Raw genomic sequence first — 20,787 nt, forward strand, 5'->3', positions numbered from 1 at the left:
CATGACAAATAAATAACCATCATCTCACTCAAAAGGTAACAGTTGTATGCTTGAATAAATTGATAAAAGGTATGGTAATTATTAGGTACTGAAGATCTCTGGACAGATATATTCCCCTGGACTCTAGTAACTGACTAATTAAAAAAAACATTTGACTAATTTTCTCATAGACAGAAAAGAGAGACATTCTTTGTACTTGATCATTTCATACTAGAAGTGAAACTTAGCAAACAATTCCATGTTTTAATTTCAATTGAACAATATATTATTCCTGTAATTTTCAGATGGGTTTGAAACAAAATGAGTTGCTAAAAATATATCAGAGAATAGTACGCTCAAAGATCAACATTATTGGACATATATACATTCACTGCAAAGTGTGAGGATGTTCAGCAGGAAGGATTTGGACCACAGGAGTACGAACTTACTTGCATATAATTGAAAGGTTGTTGCGGAACCATGAAAATACGCTGGGATACTTGGCCTCTGGAGGAGAAGAATTCAATCCGGGGCCAGAGACGAGGCTTGATCACTCAGAGCTTTTATGTAATAAAGTTTTATTAAAGTCTAAAGGAGATAGAGAAAGCTTCTGACATAGGCATCAGAAGGGGGCAGAAAGAGAGTACCCCCTTTCCAGTGTTAGCAATGGAGTTATATACTCTCTAATTAGTTATTACAGTGAATCAAAAGAGTGTCTGGAGGTTGTAAAGACCTCACTAGACCTACTCCCATAATTTACATTTTAAGATAACAGGATTAGCCAGAAGATTTTTTCCAGAGACTGTCCTCAAGCAGGATACATTATTGCTATATAATCCTAAGGAATGTAGAAGGAAAAAAAAAAAAAAAGTTTGCCCTTTCTTCCTCCTTGAGAACTCCAGACTCCTCTCTCCTTGGGGTTCCCTAGCCTTCTTATCAACCTGCCTAGGAAATGACTCTCTCATCCCCACCTTTTCTTTTAGGAGAATTATGTTGCCAAGGGAAAGGGGCATCATTTTCTTTCCATAACTACTTCCTGCTGTTTAGGGGCATGGTCCCTAAATTGTTGAGGCAATATATTCTCCCAACCCTCATATTGAGGGTCTCTGAAACAGGGGCCCCAAGTAATAGTTGGAGGAGGCTGTGGCACTCGTAGGAGCCCGGACAACCATTTGTAACTTAAAAGCTTTTAGAGGGTTAGAAAACCCTATTATACAATTACAGACATAAGGCAAAATAGTCATTAAACCAAGTTAAAATCAAAATGAAAAGTCATATTATGTCCATAGTTACATCAGTCCATCTTAAGGTTGTTAGATGTCATCAATTTAAGAAGAGGCATCACATGCGATTGTTGTTGAAGGTATTTGCAGACTTGGAGAAAGTCTTTTCCTCAAAGTGGAGATGTCCACCATGGGAAGTCTTCCACTGATGAAGAGGGGAGTGCTCCATAGACCCAGTAGTTAGACTGATTGTGGAATTCAGCGTAGGAGTGAGCCCAGGACAGGAAGGCATTGTCTTGAGGATCAAACCGCAGACTCATGATTTGTTGGAGTCAGCAGAAGTGGGCTCACATAGATTATCAGGCCCATGTGAAAAGTACAAAGTCAGAACATAGAAAATAAAGACAAAATTAAGTCACTTAGTTCTGGTCAGGGTGCCACCTCTTAACTCGAGTATGATGTATCCATGAATCAATTTCTGGCACTTTGACAGCTATGGGAGAAGAAAGAATAACTTGGTAAGGGCCTTCCCAGAGGGCCTCAAGAGGTGGACCCCCAGACCCCAATGTTTTTATGAGGACCTCGGTTTCTGGCTCAAATAGAGGCTTGCTTGACTCAGAGGCTGGATCAGGAGTCGTCTCCTGGAGTTCTGTTAATGCCTGTTGCAAAGCTGAGAGCTGAGTTACATAATTAGTTAATTCCAAGGCTTTAGGTTCTATAACAATATCTGTGCATAAGAAAGGCCGTCCATAAGTACATTCAAAGGGGGACAGTCCCTCTTTTTTGGGGGCAGTTCGAGCCCTCATTAAAGTTATGGGTAGGACTTTAGTCCAATTGTCCTGGGTCTCTTGAGTTAATTTGCGCAGATGTCTTTTGATAATGTCATTACCTTTTTCAACCTTTCCTGAGGATTGGGGTCTCCAGGAACAGTGTAAGTGATATTCTAGTCCTAGAGCTTTAGATACCCCCTGAGTTACAGCAGCTTTAAAGGCGGAGCCATTGTCACTCTGAAGGCTCTGTGCCAGCCCAAACGTGGGGATAATTTCATGGATTAAAATCTTTATAACCTCCTTAGCCTGTTCACTACGACAGGGAAAAGCCTCAATTCATCTAGTAAAAGTATCCATCCAAACTTGTAAGCAAGAATACCCATTAGCTTTTGGCATATGAGTAAAATCAATTTCCCAGTCCTCTTCAGGATACTTTCCACTTCGTTGTAATCCAGATTCTGCTAGCTTTTCAGTCTTTGGGTTATTTTTCTGACAAACCTCACACCTTTTGATAATGTTCTTTAAAGTTTTCATTACATTTTAACCTTCAAACAAGTGAAAAGCCATCTGGTAAGTACTCTCTGCACCCAAATGAAAACTCTGGTGTAAACCCTTAAGAATTTTTCATTGAGAATTTTCAGGAATTATTAATCACCCATCTTTGGGCTGTAACCATCCTTTATCAGTAATCTTTGCTCCTCGTTTCTCATATCTTTCTAATTCTTCCTCAGTATATTGTGGTTTTCCCTGTTCCACAGGACCTGTCCAGATCAAAGGCTTCTGTAGTGAAGGGGTTTCATAAAGTGCCGCTTTTCTGGCTTGACAGTCAGCCAGCTGATTACCTTCAGCTACTTTACTCCCATCTCTGTTGTGTCCTTTGCAATGCATAACAGCTACTTCTTTAGGACAATATATAGCAGTTAAAAGTCTCTTGATCTTTCTGAAATGTTTATTAGGTGCTCCTGTTGCTGTTTTGAACTGTCTTTCTTTCCATATTGCAGCATGAGCATGTAAAGTCAAATAAGCATACTTAGAATTAGTGCAGATATTTACCCGCTGCCCTTTGCTTAACTCTAGAGCTCAGGTCAGAGCCATAAGCTCTGCTAACTGAGCACTGATTCCCTGGGGGAGAGATTTTGCTTCTAAAACCTGTTCAGCAGTCACCACGGCATAACCTGCTTTATGCTTTCCATCCTGAACAAAAGAACTGCCATCGGTAAATATTTCCATGTCAGGATTGTCTAATGGGGTATCCATTAGACCTTCCCAAGCTGCATAGTTTAAAGTTAGGAAGTGGGAACAATCATGATCAGGTTTTTCATTTTCCTTCTCAGGAAGGAAAGTGGCAGGATTTAAATTTCCACAAACTTTAAGCTTAGTTACTGGTCTTTCTAACAACAATGACTGATATTTAAGAAGCCTATTGTCTGTCATCCAAATATTAACCTTAGAATTTAAGATTCCACTCACAGCATGAGAAGTCAGTACAATAAGGTTTCATCCATTAATTATTTTTAAAGCTTCAGGTGTTAATAAAGCTGCTGCCCCAATTACTCTTAGGCAGTGGGGCCACCCATGTGAAATTACATCTAATTCTCTGCTTAGATAAGCAATACGTTGCTGGTGAGGCCCTCAGGGTTGTGTCAAAACTCCCAAGGCCACACCTTTTCTTTCAGTGACAAACAAATTAAATTCTGACCCTGTGGGCAAGCTTAGAGCTGGAGCTTGCAGGAGAGCAGTATGAAGAACCTTAAAAGTCTTTTGAGTATCTGGAGACCAAACCAGTTTTTTGGTTTGGGCCTGCTGAGTTTCAGCTATAAGTTTATAATGAGGCCAGGCAATTTCCCTGTAACCCGGAATCCAAATACGACAGTAGCCTATGATTCCCAAAAGTCCTCTCAATTGTCTTAAAGTCATAGGTAGGAGATGATTTAGTTTAGGTTTAATTCTCTAGGGCCTATGGCCCTAGTCCCTTCTGATATGATTAGGCCCAGATATCTAACAGATTGTTGACAAAGCTGAGCCTTTTCTCTTGATGCCTTGTAACCGCAGCCTGCCAGAAAGTTTAAGAAGTCTTCTGAGGCTCTTGAACAAGCTTCCTCTGTCTCAGCACAGAGCAAAATATCATCTACATACTGTAACACCACTGCTTTGGAGCTATTAAAGTTTTGTAGATCCCATGACAAACTTTGTCCAAATAAGTGAGGACTGTCACGAAATCGCTGGGGCAAAATGTCCAGGTTAACTGAGAAGCTGGTTGTGTCGGGTCCTCAAAGGCAAATAGAAATTTACTTTCCTCCGCCAAAGGCACTGAATAAAAGGCATCTTTTAAATCAATTACAGAGAAATATTTGGCTTGTTCAGGAATTTCAGACAATAGCATGTAACGATTAGGCACCACGGGGTGTAAAGGAACTACGGCCTCATTTATTATTCATAAAACTTGAACTAGTCTCCATTTACCATTTGATTTCCTTATACCCGAAATAGGAGTGTTGCATGGACTGTTACAGGGAATTAATAGTCCCTGTTCCTTTAAATTTTCGATGATGGGTTTTAACCCTTCCTTAATCTCAGGTTTCAGTGGATACTGCTTCTTATGTGGAAATAAGTGCAGGTCTTTGAGCTTGACAACTATAGGAATAGCATTTTTCGCTCGACCCACAGATTTTCCATCAGTTCATACTCTAGGATTTACATTTTGTTCAATTAAAGGGAGATAAAGGGAAGGCTCCATATTTATGAAAACTGAGGCATGGACTTTGCTCAGTATATCCCTCTCCAAAAGGGGTGAGGGAGACTCTGACACAATCAGAAACTCGTATGAAAATAGCACAGAGTCCCAGTCACAACTTACAGAAACAATACCTTTTGGCTCGTTCAGACAGTCCTATTACGGAAGCAGATTGGGAAGAAAGTGGGCCAGGGGCTTCAGTAAGCAAAGAGTAAGTTGCCCAGTGTCTAAAAGGAAATCGATGGATTGGCCCCCCACAGTTATTAATACCCGGGGTTCCTCAGGTGTAATTAGGACAGGAGCTTGTGTGGGGACCCCTGGGCACCTTCAGTTCTGTTTGTCTTGAGAGTCCGACCACTGAAACCTATGCCTCTGGGGGCAGTCTCTCTTACAGTGTGGTCCTTTGCAGACCCGACATGGAGCTGGGGGCAGCTTGGATGTCTGAGGGTAATCTCACTTGATGTGCCCCTCCTTTCCACAGTAATAGCAAGCCCATCCCTTTTCACCTGGGTCCCCTGGGCATTTTTCTCAGGCTGTTTAAGAACGGTTCTCATAGCCATTGTGAAGGCTTCCGCCTGTTCCTTTGTCTTTTTCTGCCTTTCTTTCCTTTCCTCATATTCCCTACCATAATAAACTGTCTGAGCCAGTTGTAACAGATTATCTAAAGACTGATTTGGTCCATATGCCCATTTTAATAGCTTGCAGCAGATATCTGGAGCTGACTGAGTGAGAAATCTATCTTTTAAGATCACTTTTCCCTCTTCACTTTCCAGATCAATTTCAGTGAATCTGCGAAGGGCTTCTCTGTCTATCTAGGAATTTACCAGGAGCTTCCTTCTCCTCCTGTTCTATGTTTGCCAATTTGCCATAGTTTAAAGGCTTAGCATGCGCCTGCCTGAGTCCTTTAAGAATACACCTGACAAAATGACTCTGATCTCATCTTCCTTTAGCTGTGTTGTAGTCCCAGTCTGGTTCTGTACTTGGGACCGCCTGATTCCCATTGGGGAGGGCAGTTATCTCGTCCTCCCTCTTCCCTACTGATTAATTACCAAACCATTCATCTCCATAAGCAATCGCTTTCCCCAAAACTCGACTTTTTGAGTCAGCATTTGTCCCAAGATATACATCACATCCTTCCAAGTAAGGTCATAAAGCAGAGTAACACCTTTAAAAGCTCTAATATATTTTTCTGGGTCCTCTAAATAGTCTCCCAGATCTTCCTTGATTTTTTGTATTTCTTGATAAGAAAAAGGCTTATTAACTCTCATAGACTGATTATTTCTCCCGGTGGGTGCTTCATGAAGAGGCAACAGCTTGTGTGGCTGTTTCTCAGTCTTTCTGGCTGCTCTGTGCATATGATCCCAGGGATAGATTGGAGAAACCTGCTTTCCTTTTTCTCTTTGTCTCCTGTCCTCCTTCTCATCTAGCAAAGTAGGAGGACAGGAGGGAGCTGAAGGAGTCACACCCAAATCTATACCCTTAGGACATAAGTCTGGCATATTTCTCAGAGAGAAAAAGGGCAACACATATGCTACTTCTACACATTTTCCTTATTTTCTACAGAACCGGTGTAATTGTATAACAGTATTATACTTAAGAGACCCTCCAACTGGCCACTGTTCGCCATCCTCCAGTGGGTACCACGGCCATGCAGTATCACATAGGAAGACCAGGTGTGTCTTCTTTAAGCCCTGGGGATCAAATCTATGCGTTTTTCAGGATACAGTTCAAAGGAATGAGGCTGGAATTGTTAGCTCCCATCTGTAAGAGAGAAAAAAATGGACCAGCACCCTCTTTCTACTAGAGGCGTCCCTCCCTATTCTAGATGGGGGTGTAGACAGACTTTACACCAAAGCTTTTCTTTCCTGGTTGGACTTAGTCTGTCCCTTACCAATGCAGGTGACCTACTCGTCCCTCCAGGTTCTATCACCGAGATGGGGTGGAGATGCACCAGGGGTAGACCTGATGGCATCCCTGACTGACGTCCAGCTCCTCACCATTAAAATCTTGCTTGCCTCTGATGCCACCTGGGTTGCAATCAGAGTAACTTTCCAGAATGCCTCCAAGGTTTAACCGATGGGGGAAACATTAATCACCTGAGTGCCTGTGCACAACCCTGAGTATATTCCTGACCACAACAAGACCAATACGAACATAAAACTGAGATGTTCCTTCCAAGCATCACCACACCAGTATAAGAGCCTCCTCTGGTCCACTAAAAGCCAGCATTACCAAAGGAAAAACAAATCCCTTGTAGTTCCAATCTGAGTAACCTTTAACCTCAGAGATGCTCTTGGAGCTAGAGCTCCATCTAGCTTCCAAACTTACCATGCCTAGCGAGGCTAGGCGCCTCCTGACTACCAATCCAAGCTTGGGATCTAGGTAATAGTACACAGTAACAGCATAGATCACAAGTCCCTTGAAAGTGTATGATCTGATAGATTAGGTTAGTACTTCTTATTTCCAAGGAATTACAAAGTGGTCAGAGAGACTGAAAAGTTTGACTGAGAAAGGAGAGTTTGGTCCACATGCTTTGCCCATTTCTGGTTGGTCCCCAAAGGAGACACTGGGTGCCTTTTGGCATTGGCAAGTCGGTATAAACCCCCGACAGGTTTCAGCCATAAGCCATATGAGGTCACCGCAGAACCACAGAGCAGGGTTCCTCACTTGCTTCACGCAGGGCATTTCATTCATTCACGCTCAGCACACTGTAGAGTTAGTAAAGTACAACAGAAAACATGTTCGCTAGGAGAACAAAGAACTAGAGCTCCAAGCATCCTTACCTTGTCCTGAAGAATCCCGGATGAGCCCCCAGGATGAAAAGTTTTCACAGAACCACAAAAAGACGCCAGGATTCTTGGCCTCCGGAGGAGAAGAATTCAATCCGGGGCCAGAGACGAGGCTTAATCACTCAGAGCTTTTATGTAATAAAGTTTTATTAAAGTATAAAAGAGATAGAGAAAGCTTCTGACATAGGCATCAGAAGGGGGCAGAAAGAGTACCCCCTTTCCAGTGTTAGCAATGGAGTTATATACTCTCTAATTAGTTATTACAGTGAATCAAAAGAGTACCTGGAGGTTGTAAAGACCTCACTAGACCTACTCCCATAATTTACATTTTAAGATAACAGGATTAGCCAGAAGATTTTTTCCAGAGACTGTCCTCAAGCAGGATACATTATTGCTATATAATCCTAAAGAATGTAGAAGGAAAAAAAAAGTTTGTTCTTCCTTCCTCCTTGAGAACTCCAGACCCCTCTCTCCTTGGGGTCCCCTAGCCTTCTTATCAACCTGCCTAGGAAATGACTCTCTCATAATCAAAGACAGTAGTTATAAGATTGCCCACTTACACCTCAATTTATGCTGCAGTGTCATTCCTGGAATATATTTGACTTGATAGACGATTAGCAAATAATGCCCAGTAAGATGAAAGTTCATGAGAAAAGAGTGTCACAGGATGAGCGACTAGAGGGGTTTAGAGAAGAGCCACTTTCACAAAACATTCATAATACATAACTGAGGGTGTACCTAGGTACCCACATCCCTTATTGGGAGAAATGACTAATATCAGTAGATTGTAACCAGTACTTCCTATATGTATACTTACAAGCTAGGTTTCATTAGGGAAGACTTCATGGGCTAGTGAAACTGAGAAGTGTTAGTTGCTCAGTTGTGTCTGACTCTTTACAATCCCATGTACAGTAGCTCACCAGAGTCCTTTGTCCATGGGATTCTCCAGGCAAGAATACTGGAGTAGGTAGCCATTCCCTTCTCCAGGAGATCTTCACAACCCAGGGTTCGAACCCAGAACTCCTTTGCAGGTGGATTCTTTGCTGTCCAAGCCACCAGCAAAGCCCTCTCATAGGCTAGTAAAGATACTTAAATAATTGGATTTTAACTGGTCATTCATAATACCAAGGGCAAGGATCTGTCTCTGTCAGACTTACGTTTCTGTGTGCCACCCAGGGATGTGGAGAATAGTTAATAAAAACACCACAAGTAAAAGGCAGCATAAGTTTGAAACAGTATTGAAAAATAGGAGGAACAGTTGACATTTTTTTTGTTCCATCAATATTTTACTTAAGAATGAACTATATATGTGGAATCTAGAAAAAATGATACAGATGAACATATTTGTAGGATAGGTAGGACACAGACTTACAGAACAGACATGTGACACAAGAACAGGAGGGTGTGATGAACTGGGAGATTAGGATTGACATAAATGCACTACTATGTGTAAAATAGATAGCTAGTGGGAACTTACTGTATAGCACAGGGAGTTCAGCTCAGTGCTCTGTGATGACCTAGAGGGCTGAGATGGAGGGGGAGGGAGGGAGGTCTGAGAGGGAGGTGTATGTATGTATGTATACATACTTACAGCTGATTTGGGCTTCCCTCGTGGCTCAGAAAATAAAGAATCTGCATGAAATGAAGGAGACCTGGGATCAGCCCTTGGGTTGGGAAGATCCTCTGTAGAAGGGAAAGACTACCCACTCTAGTATTCTTGCCTGGATAATTCCATGGACAGAGGAGCCTGATGGGCTACAGTCCATGGGGTAGCAAAGAGTTGGACACAACTGAGTGAATAACACTTTCACTTTCATAGCTGATACACTTCATTGTACAGCAGAAACTAATACAACAATGTAAAGAAATTATACTCAGAAAAAAACAAAAAAAGAAGAATGAACTGCATTTCACCAACTTGATGTTTAGTGCTCCTTCAGGGGCTGTTAAGAATACTAATGACAGAAGGGACTCCTGGCATCCTCTTTGTGGCAGTGATTTTTTCGTGCCCTTTGGGTCCTTTCCAGCTCCAGACCATTGTGTCAGGATCGAGGTGACCACATCAAGAAGGTCTGAGAGGAAAGCCTGTTTCCGCTGCGCGGAGGCAGATCTGAGACTCGGTAACATCGCCCAGGGTGACCCGTGTTAGGCCTGGGAGAGGCCTTGCAGTGCTTGAGTCCTCAGGCCGCTTCCAGCCCTCCTCCGGCCAAAGTCCGATGGCAGCAGCAGCGCGGAGGGACCCGCCTTAGGGTGGTGTGACCTTTGAGAACATTGCCCTGTCCTTCATCTGGAAGGAATGGAAGATTCTTGACGTGGCTCAGAGATGCCTGTACCGCGATGTGATGCTGGAGAACTTATATCCTCACTGTGTTTCTTCAGTGGAGAGGAGAAATTGAGGCTTCCTTTGAACAAAGTGTTTCTGTGGCAGTGTCACAGGCCAGGACTTCCAAGAAGCCTTGATCTTCTCAGAAGACTCACCCATGTGAAGTTTGTGGTCTGTCAAGTTTGTGGCTTTACATTGTCTCTCAAGCCTGAGCAGCAGGGTACACAACACAGCAAGAAACAACTGAAGTGTAGGGAATGTGCAAAAGTATTTTATTTCAGTGCAGACCCTCAACAGCACCAGGAGCAGCACATGCAAGAGAAACTATTCATAATCAGTGTGGACAGGCCTTCATTTATGCATAGCTCCAATTTCCATGTGTCAGAGAAACCTTTAACCAGCAAGGAAGTTGGGGATGACTTCTGAGCCACCTCAGAGTATCTGAAGCAACAGGTCAGTCACATTGGGGAGAAGCCAAATACAGTTACCTACTGCATGGAAACTTTACAAAGCAAAAAAAGTCATTGTACCAGGGGAGAATGCAATAAAGTCTTCAGCCCCAAACACACACTTGTTCAGGACCAGAGTGCCTACACTGAAAAGGAGTTTTGTGTGCAGTAAATGTGGGGGGAAAATCAAGTATAGATCCTCATTTGTTGTGCACCAGAAAGTCTACACTGGTGACAGGCTTTGAGTGTGGTGACTGTGCAAATCTTTTAGAGGAAGTTCAGCCCTCATTCAACATCAAAAAATTCATACTAGGGCAAGGCAGTACAAGTGCAGCAAATGTGGGAAATCCTTTAGCCAAGAATTTGCTCTCATTTATCCTCAGAGGAGTAACACTGGAGAAAATTGCCATGGTGCTATCATTGTGCACAATCTTCTGGCCATAGCTCCATATTTATTCAGCAACAGACAGTTCACACTGGAGAAATGAGTTATGAATGCCCTGAATGTAGAAATTTCTTTAAATGAAAATCTGATGTAATTGAATACTGGAGGGTTCATACAGGAGAAAAGCCTTATGAGTGCAGTGAATGTGGGAATTTTTTTACTTCTAGCTTTGCCCTCCATTGTTATCAGAGAGTTCACACTGGAGAGAAGACTCATAAATGTCGGGGATGTGGGAAGTCTTTACCTCTAGCTCTGGCTTGCATTATCAACAGAGAATTTACGCTGGAGAAAGGCCATATGAGTGTACTGATTGTGGGAAGTCTTTTACCCAAATAAATCACCTCATTATACGCCGAAGAATTCACACAGGAGAAAGGCCTTATGAGTGCAGTGAATGTGGGAAATCCTTTAGCCATAAATCTTTCCTATCTCAACATCAGAGAGTTCACACTGGAGAAAGGGCTTTTGAATGTAGTGAATGTGGGAAATCTTTTACCTCTGGTTCTGCCTTCTGTTATCTTCAAAGAGTTCATACAAGAGAAAAATCTTATGAGTGCAGTGACTGTGGGAAATCCTTTACCAATGGACCAATACTCCTTTGACACTGTAGAGTTCACACAGGAGAAAGGCCTTATGAGTGCAGCAAATGTTTTACCTCTAACTCTGCCCTCCATTGTCATCAGAGCGTTCACAGAGTAGAAAGGACTTTTGACTGAAGTGAATGTGGGAAATCTTTTAGGGATAGTTCCCAACTGAATAACACCAGAGAGTTCACACTGGAGAAAAGCATTATGAATGTACTGATTGTGGGAGATCCTTTAGCCAGATTTTCATACCTCTTTAAACACCAGAGAGTTCACACTGGAGAAAGGCCTTATGAGTGCAGTGAATGTGAGAACTCTTGTACTTTTGTCTATGCCCTTGGCTATTATCAGAGGGTTCACAATGGAGAATGAACTTATAAGTGCGGTGACTGTGAGAAGTCTTTTACCAATAGCTCAATATTCATTTGACATTGGAGAGTTGATACAGGAGAAAGGCCTCGTGAATGTAGTGACTGTGGGAAATCCTTTACCCAAAGAATTCACCTCATTATTCATCAGAGAGTTCACACAGGAGGAAGGCCTTATGAATGCAGTGAATGTGGGAAGTCTTTTACCTCTCGTTCCACCCTTCATTATCATCAGAGAGTTCACACAGGAGAAAAGCCATATGACTGACTCAAATGTGGGAAGTCTTTTAGCCAAAAATCTAACCTCTCTCAGCACCAGAGAATTCACACTGGCAAAAGGCCTTAGACTTATAAGGAATGTATAGTTTCCTTGTTCAGTGTAATGCCACTGGACCAAAATTTGAGACATTAATTGCCTCATAAATCCAAACACTAAGAGTAAAGAGATTCTTCATAATTACATGAAATAAGTGTAACTGTGTTTCACACTAATCTGCTCTTGATAGATTAACATCACTTCCAGTTTCTGTCACCATATCCATTTCATCTCTAACCTGGCAGGTCTCCAAAGTATGCATTAGTCACTACCCTAGAAAGCTCAGGGAGGTACACTCTGTTCTCTCATTTGTTGGAGGAAATTAGGATTAGCCTGAATCCTTGGGATGTCTTCCTTTCCTTTCAGAACAGCTTGTGCATGGGCATGATGCAGTATTGGCCCAGAGAACGTCAGGAGTTCATCTGGCAGCATGCAGAGAAGGACCACCATTTTCAGGGACATGTTGGTATGAAGATACTTGTGATGACTTTTTCTAGTCTCCGAGTCACCAATTAAGAATTTACAGGGATTGCTGGCATATCTGCCTGACCATTGCTTTGGTGTGTACCATAACCAAGACTTTACTGTTTAAGACCTCCTTAATCTTGGACATTCCATTTATGATGTAGTGTGTTTTATAAACAGAATTGGGCTCTATAAGCATGAAGAGGTGTACAAATTTCATGTGGGTATCAAACTTTCTGTGCCTCATAAGAATCAATACAGAGGCAGAAATTAACTTACTAGTTTTTGCCAAATATGCATTTCTGCCCATTGCCTTCTGTGAAAGACTGCAGAGCTTTCTTGTCCTCACTTCAGGCCTGGATGTTATGATGAGTTTCAGGAGACTTAGATCACCCTGAGGAGGGGTCAGGTGCGACAATATAACTGCTTCTGGGAGCAGCATAAATATTTTCTCTTGTTCACAGGGGATGTCAGCAGTGCTGAGGGGAAAATTTCCCCCAGGTTCTACCAAGAGCAAGGCAGGTAAAAAAGAATAAAGATAGAAAAAAGGAGAATCCAGTCCACAAATGTATCTGTGACCCAGGTCACATTCCTGTTGGCTCAGGTGGAAGGTCCTTCAATGCTCACTCTATTTACTGTCTTTGAGGTAAAACCGATCTACAAAGGGCCTGAGAAAGTGGAATGAATGTAGGATTACCAAACTTACTTTCCAGAAAGTTGGACATAGAGTTTTTTTTTTGTTGTTGTTGGTTTTTTTTTAATCATGAATCATTTCAAAAGCTATCTGATAAGTTCTGAAACATGTATGGAAGTAAAAGCATGATCACAGTGATGGTAATGACTATGTTAGTGAAGTGAACGTGAAGTCGCTCAGTCGTGTCCGACTTTTTGCTACCCCATGGACTGTAGCCTATAAGGATCCTCCATCCATGGGATTTTCCAGGCAAAAGTGCTGGAGTGGATTGCCATTTCCTTCTGTAGGGGATCTTCCCAACCCAGGAATCGAACCTGGGTCTCCTGCATTGCAGGCAGACGCTTTACCGTCTGAGCCACCAGGGAAGATTCCAATGACTATGTTACTGTATATTAATTTCATGACCTTTTATACTCTCTCTTCTTGTCCTCCACAGCCCTCCATGTAACCACTGGTTTATTTTCCATTATAATAGATAACTTTTCATTTTCTAGAATTCAAATGATGGAAATCAAAGTATTCACTCTTTCTCCTGCTTTTATTTATGTTGGATAAATACTTGAAGAGTCATCAATAATGTATGCGCAGCTCATACTTTTTTTTCTAAGAAATATTCCTGTTTTAGGATATACCACTATTACCCATTCATTTGCTTATGGACATTTGCTGTTTTCCTAATCTTTCACTATTGAAAAAAAAAAAAAATCTGGTAAAACATTTGTGTATAATTCTTTATGTGGATATATGTTTCATTTATCTTTTCTTCAATAACTCAGAGTGCAAGGTGTGAGTCATAAGATAGGTGAGTGTTAACTTTAACAAATTAGCAAATTATGATCTGAAATAATTATTCCTTTTTTTCCTTTTTTTTTTTTTTTTTTTTGCCACACTTCATGGCTTGGGGGAATCTTAATTTCCCAAGTAGGGATTGAACCTGGGCCCTGAGCACTGAACACCTAGGTCCAGGCACTGGACTGCCTGGGATTTTATTTTTTTCCATTCTTCCCAGCAGTGTTTGAGAGGTCCATTTCCTCCTGTATCCTAGTGAATACTTCACTTGGTCAATCTTTTTTTTAAGGAAGCTGTCACTTTAATATATTGTATACATATATATATATATATATATATATATATATATATATATATATATATCTTTCTACATACATAGGGTAGAGGATAACCTTCCAGGTTATTAGTGTTTTTATTAGGAATATGCTTATCTTTATTTTTTAATTATTATTTTTCTTCTGATCCATTATTGTTAACTTTAAACCTTTTGATAAGTTTGTCATGCTATCTCACTGTTGTTTTATTAGCATTTACCTAAGGATTAATTATCAGTTTTTTCAGATGTGTATTTACTATCTCTACATCTTTAGTGAAATGTTCATATTTGCCACCTAGTCTATGAATTTTGGCTATTTTCTTCCTTTCACGAAAGAACAGTGAAACAGACAAGTCATTGTCTGTTTTCACTCATGGAATTTCACTCATTTTGTGACTTTTTAATTTATGGTGTATTTTTATACCAGAGTAATATGTTCTAATTTTTTAAGTTTTTTAATGCTGTGTGCAGTATAATGTACATCATTCACCTTTAATCTGTTATTAATGTACTCTCCATCACTTTCTAAAGTACAGACATTTAATAAAACCACAAATCCTTGCTTAAAAAAAAAGAACACTAATGACAAGTGGCACCTGAAAATATCCTATAAACCTGCACTGCCCAATACAGAGCTGTTAGCCACTGTCCCTACTGAGCATTGAAATGTGGCTGATCCAACCTGAGATATACTCTCAGAGTAAAATGCAACATAATCCAAAGTAGGACAACAAGATGTAAAATATGTCATAGTAACATTGCATTAATTACAAGTTAACATAATAAAGTTTTGGATATGTAGATGTGCTGGTGAGGGACTAATTTAATCAATAAATTATTTTCTATCCAATTTGACCAGTAATTTCTTTTCTATCCAATTTGACCAATGCCTACCCTAATTGGCCCACTGCAAAATCCAGTTAATTATATCACTACTGGTCAAAAATAAAAGTCTAGTTGTTATTACAACATAGTGTGCTAGGATTTAGATTGAATCTGAAAGGTTTTCTTTTCCTGTATATTAATGATTTACTCTGATTTGAAATAATAAAAAGTAAGTGCTTTTAGATAAAAGTTGGATAAGAATCCATATATTGAAATGTGAGGGAGAAATTAACCTCTAATGTTTAAAGTTCTGCTCACTGGAAAAAAAAAACTTACAGAGGCACTGCCCAGCAATCTGTGCATTAACAAGCCTTCTGCATTTCTCTGATATCTACTAACTTTTGAAAACCTCTGCCCTCAAAGTAATTTGAAATCATTTCTTCTGGAAAAAGAATCCCAAACTTGTGGAAATGGCTGGATAATTTTATGATTGTTTTACCAGAGATTTCCATCTCAGGAGTTTCCTTTTAACAATTTGGGGGTGGGAGGATGGGAGAGGGGGGCAGCCCCAAGATGGCAGAGGAATAGGACAGGGAGACCACTTTCTCCCTCTCAAATTCATCAGAAGATCATTTGAATGCTGAGAAAATTCCACAAAACAACTTCTGAATGCTGGCAGAAGACACCAGACATCCAGAAAGGCAGCCCATTCTCTTCGAAAGGAGGTAGGACAAAATATAAAAGACAAAGAGAGAGACATTCTGGGGAGGGAGTTGTGAATGAGAAGTTTTCAAACAGCAGGAAGCCCTCTCACCAGCGGGTCTTTGGGGAGTTTTGGAATCTCAGAGGGAAACATAACTGGGAGGGAAAAAAAAAAAAAAAAAGGAGTTGCCTAACTGCAACTCCCAGCAGAGAAGTATCCCAGATGCTCTCTTCCACTACCAGCAAGCAGGGGCTGAACAGGGAGGTGAGGGTTGTGTGCTAAGGGTAAGGACTGGGCCTGGATGCCCTGAGGACAATCTGAGGGAGCTAACGTGAAGTAGCAGTCCAAACAGTGGATAGCCAGAGAGAGGGGAAAAAAAAAAAGAGAGAGAGAACTTTCCCATCAAAGACTCTAACCTAATACACAGCTTGGCCCACTCACAGAACAAAGGATTGAGCGAATATGGAAGGAGGGCTAGTCAGCTGCAAACAGGCCCCTCCCCCAGCACCGTAGGCAGAGAGGCAGGCATGCAACAGCCAGAGCTGGAAGACAAGGGGCAATCTCATCCCCAGAGACTGGCATTCTCAACCAAACTGTGAGCAGGCTCCCAGTTGCTGACCACGTCTTCCTGGGATCCTGAATTGTTGACAACTGCCAGGAGGGTCTAAGCCTGAGATCAGCTCCCCAGAGGAGACACACTGCAGACCTCGGACAGTGCTCTTGTGGTGCACCCGGGAAACCAAGTGGCTGGGACCATAGAAGTGATTAAGACACACGTCCCACCTGGGAGGGTGTGCTTGCCAAGCACCTGGTCGTCTGAGCTGCTCAGACCTGGGAAGGGGAAAAAATGTACACCCAACCAAGTCTGTGCACTTGCGGAGTACATGAGAACCTAAACCTGAGCATCTCAGACCTGGGAAGTGCATGAAATGTAGGGTCCATTTTGGACAGTACCCCTGCAGAGCAACCTGGAGCCTGAGCAGTGTAGACCAGGAAAGCACATGCTGCCATGAGCTAGGGCAAACCCAGTGTGGTCCATACACAGTGAGCACTCTTCATACACACCAGTGATATTTGTTTGCAATGTTCCTCCCTCCCCACAACACAACTCAACAAGTGAGCCTAAATAAGTGACCACCTTTACCCCCTTGTGTCAGGGTGGAAATTAGATACTGAAGAGACTTGCAATCAGAGGAATTCAAAATAAACAAAGAAGAGGGCTCTGCTCTGGAAATGACAGGTACAACAGATTAAAACCCTGTAGTTAACATTGACTAAGCATTGGATGGGAGTTGGTGATGGACAGGGAGGCCTGGCGTGCTGTGATTCATGGGGTCACAGAGTGGGACACGACTGAGTGACTGAACTGAACTGAAGCATTGGAAGGGGCCTATAGACCTTGAGAACAAGTACAAGCTGGAATAAGGAACTATCTGAAACGGAACTGACCCATCATTGCCCACAGCAGCTCCAGAGAAATTCCTAGATATATTTTTACTATTTTCATTAAAACAATTTTTTTTTTTACTATTTAAGTTCTTTATTACTCCCTTAATTTTAATTTTATAAACTACTATTACATTGCAAAATAAAGACCCTATTTTTAAAGCAAATTTCATATTCTTTTAACAATTTTTGTGATTGATTTTGTTTTGTATTTTTAATATTGTATTTTTGAGAGTGTAACGTCTAATCTAGATTTTTAATCTTTGCTTTTTGTATTTGTGATCAATTTCATACCTTTAAGAATCCAATCTTCAGTATCCATTTTTACTTAGGGGTGTGCTTACTGTCTTGATTGCTCTCTCCCTTTTTGACTCTGCCTTATCTCCTCCCTCCCACTTCTCTTCTCTACTTAACTCTATGAATCTGGATAATCCAGGCTGTGGAGAACACTTAGGGAACTGATTGCTGCTAGATTGGTCTCTACCCTTTTGATTCCCCTCTCCTCCTCCTGGTCACCTCTATCTTCTTACTCTCTCTTCTCTTCTCCATGTAACTCTGTGAATACCTCTTGGTGGCCCTCACTGTGGAGAATTATTTCACCATTAGATAGATGTTTTACCATCTGTACTGTATGGATAGAGATGTCTTGAGGCTACTGTAAGAATAAGACTGAAAGCCAGAGGCACGAGTTTAACTCCAAAACTTGACAACATCAGAGAACTCCTGATTGCAGGAAACATTAATAGACAAGAGCTCACCCAAATGCCTCCAAACCTACACTGAAACCAAGATCAAACCAAGAGCCAACAAGTTCCAGAGCAAGACATACCATGGTAATTCCCCAGAAAAACAGGAACATAGCCCTGAGCATTAAAAGACAGGCTGCCCAAATCCATGCCAAACCCATAGATGTCCCAAAACTCATTACTGGACACTTCATTGCACTTTAGAGAGAAGAAATCCAGCTCCACCCACCAGAACACAGACATAAGCTCCCCTAACCAGGAAACCTTGACAAGCCACTAGTACAACCCCACCAACAGGGAGCACTCTCCACAGTGAAGAGGAACCATGAACTTCCAGCCTACAGAAAGGGCATCCTAGACACAGTAATCCTAACAAAATGAAAAGGCAGAGAAATATGCAGCAGGTAAAGGAACATGATAAATGCCCACCAAACCAAACAAAAGAGGAGGAGAAAAGGAGTCTACCTGAAAAAGAATTCAGAATAATGATAGTAAAGATGATCCAAAATTTTGAAAACAAAATGGAGTTACAGATAAGTAGACTAGAGACAAGGATTGAGAAGTTGCAAGAAATGTGTAACAAGGACCTAGAAGAAATAAAGGAGATTCAATCAATAATGAATAATGCAATAACTGAGATCAACATCACTCTGGAGAGAACTAACATAAAATAACTAGGCAGAGTATAAGATAAGTGAATTGGAAGATAGAATGGTGGAAATAAATGAAGCATAGAAGAAAAAAGAAAAAAAGAATTAAAAGAAATGAAGACAACCTCAGAGACCTCTGGGATAATGTTAAGTGCCCCAACATTTAAATCATAGGAGTCCCAGAAGAAGACAAAAAGAAAGGGCATGAGAAAATACTTGAGGAGATAATAGTTGAAAACTTCCCTAAAATGGGGAAGGAAATAGCCCCGCAAGTCCAAGAAACCCAGAAGGTCCCAAACAGGATAAACCCAAGGCAAAACACTCCAAGAACACATTAATCAAATTAACAAAGATCAAACACAAAGAGCAAATATTAAAAGCAAAAAGGGAAAAGCAACAAATAACACACAAGGGGATTCCCATAAGGGTAACAGCTGATCTTTCAATGGAAACTCTTCACGCCAGAAGGGAACGGCAGGACATACATAAAGTGATGAAAAATAAAAACCTACAACCCAGATTATTATACCCAGCAAGGATATCATTCAAATATGAAGGAGAAATCAAAAGCTTTACAGGCAAGCAAAAGCTGAGAGAATTCAGCACCACCAAACCAGCTCTTCAACAAATGCTAAAGGATCTTCTCTAGAACACAGAAACACAGAAAAGGTTTATAAACTCGAACCCAAAACAACAAAGTAAATGGAAATGGGATCATACTTATCAATAATTACCCCCAAATGTAAATCGATTGAATGCACCAATGAAAAGAAAAAGACTGGCTGAATGTATACAAAAAGAAGACCCTTATATATGCTGTCTATAAGAGACCCACCTCAACACAAGGGATGCATACAGACTGAAAGTAAAGAGCTGTAAAAATATATTTCACACAAATGGAGACCAAAGGAAAGCAGGAGTAGCAATACTCATATCAGATAAAATAGATATTGAAATAAAGGCCATGAAAAGAGAAAAAGAAGGACACTACATAATAATCAAAGGATCAATCCAATAAGAAGATATAACAATGATAAATATACATATACACCCAAACTAGGAGCACCACAATATGTAAGGCAAATGCTAGCAAGAATGAAAGGGGAAAATAACAGTAATCCAATGATAGTGGGAGACTTCAATACCCCACTCACACCTATGGAGAGATCAACTAAACAGAAAATTAGCAAGGAAACACAAACTTTATATGATAAAATGGACCAGTTAGACCTAAATGATATCTATAGGACATTTCAGCACAAAACAATGAATTTCACCTTTTTCTCAAGTGCACACAGAACTTTCTTCAGGATAGATCACATCCTGGGCCATAAATCTAGCCTTGGTAAATTCAAAAAAATTGAAATCATTTCAAGCATCTTTTCAGATCACAATGTGATAAGATTAGATGTCAACTACATGAAAAAATTATTAAAAATACAAACTTATGGAGGCTAAAAAGTACGCTTCTGAATAACCAACAAATCACAGAACAAATCAAAAAATAAATCAAAATATGCATAGAAATGAATGAAAATGAAAACATGACAACCCCAAACCTATGGGATTCAGTAAAAGCAGTGCTAAGCGGAAGATTTAGAGCAATACAAGCTTACCTCAAGAAACAAGAGAAAAATCAAATAAATAACCTAACTCTACATCTAAAACAACTAGAGAAAGAAGAAATGAAGAACCCTAGAGTTAGTAGGAGGAAAGATATCATAAAAATTACGGCAGACACAAATGAAAAAGAAACAAAGGAGACTATAGCAAAAAACAAAAATTTAAAGCTGGTTCTTTGAGAAGATAAATAAAGTAGACAAACCATTAGCCAGAGTAATCAAGAAAAAAAAAAAAAGGTGGGGGAGAAGAATCAAATCAACAAATCAGAAATGAAAATGGAGAAATCACAACAGACAACACAGAAATACAAAAGATCACAAGAGACTACTATCAGCAACTAATGTCAATAAAAATGACAACTTGGAAGAAATGGATGAATTATTAGAAAATTATAACCTTCCAAAACTGAACCAGGAAAAGATAGATTTTCTATCTTAACAGACCAATCATAAGCACGGAAATCAAAACTGTAATCAAAAATCTTCTAGCAAACAAAAGCCTGGGACCAGAAGGCTTTACAGGTAAATTGTACCAAAAATTTAGAGAAGAG

The 20,787-nt window shown here is 40.6% G+C and overlaps 1 non-coding gene and 1 pseudogene across 1 annotated transcript; one reads left to right on the forward strand and one right to left on the reverse strand.

The window, feature by feature from the left end:
- Positions 1-10,524: 10,524 nt before the first annotated feature.
- LOC789990 (zinc finger protein 3-like) lies at positions 10,525-11,428 on the forward strand (annotated as a pseudogene).
- A 2,004-nt stretch (positions 11,429-13,432) lies between these two features.
- On the reverse strand, positions 13,433-13,504 carry TRNAC-GCA (transfer RNA cysteine (anticodon GCA)). The gene has a single exon. It is a non-coding gene; the product is annotated as a tRNA-Cys (tRNA).
- Positions 13,505-20,787: the final 7,283 nt, after the last annotated feature.

Source organism: Bos taurus, chromosome 28, assembly GCF_002263795.3.
Source record: "Bos taurus isolate L1 Dominette 01449 registration number 42190680 breed Hereford chromosome 28, ARS-UCD2.0, whole genome shotgun sequence".
Lineage (NCBI taxonomy): Eukaryota > Metazoa > Chordata > Mammalia > Artiodactyla > Bovidae > Bos > Bos taurus.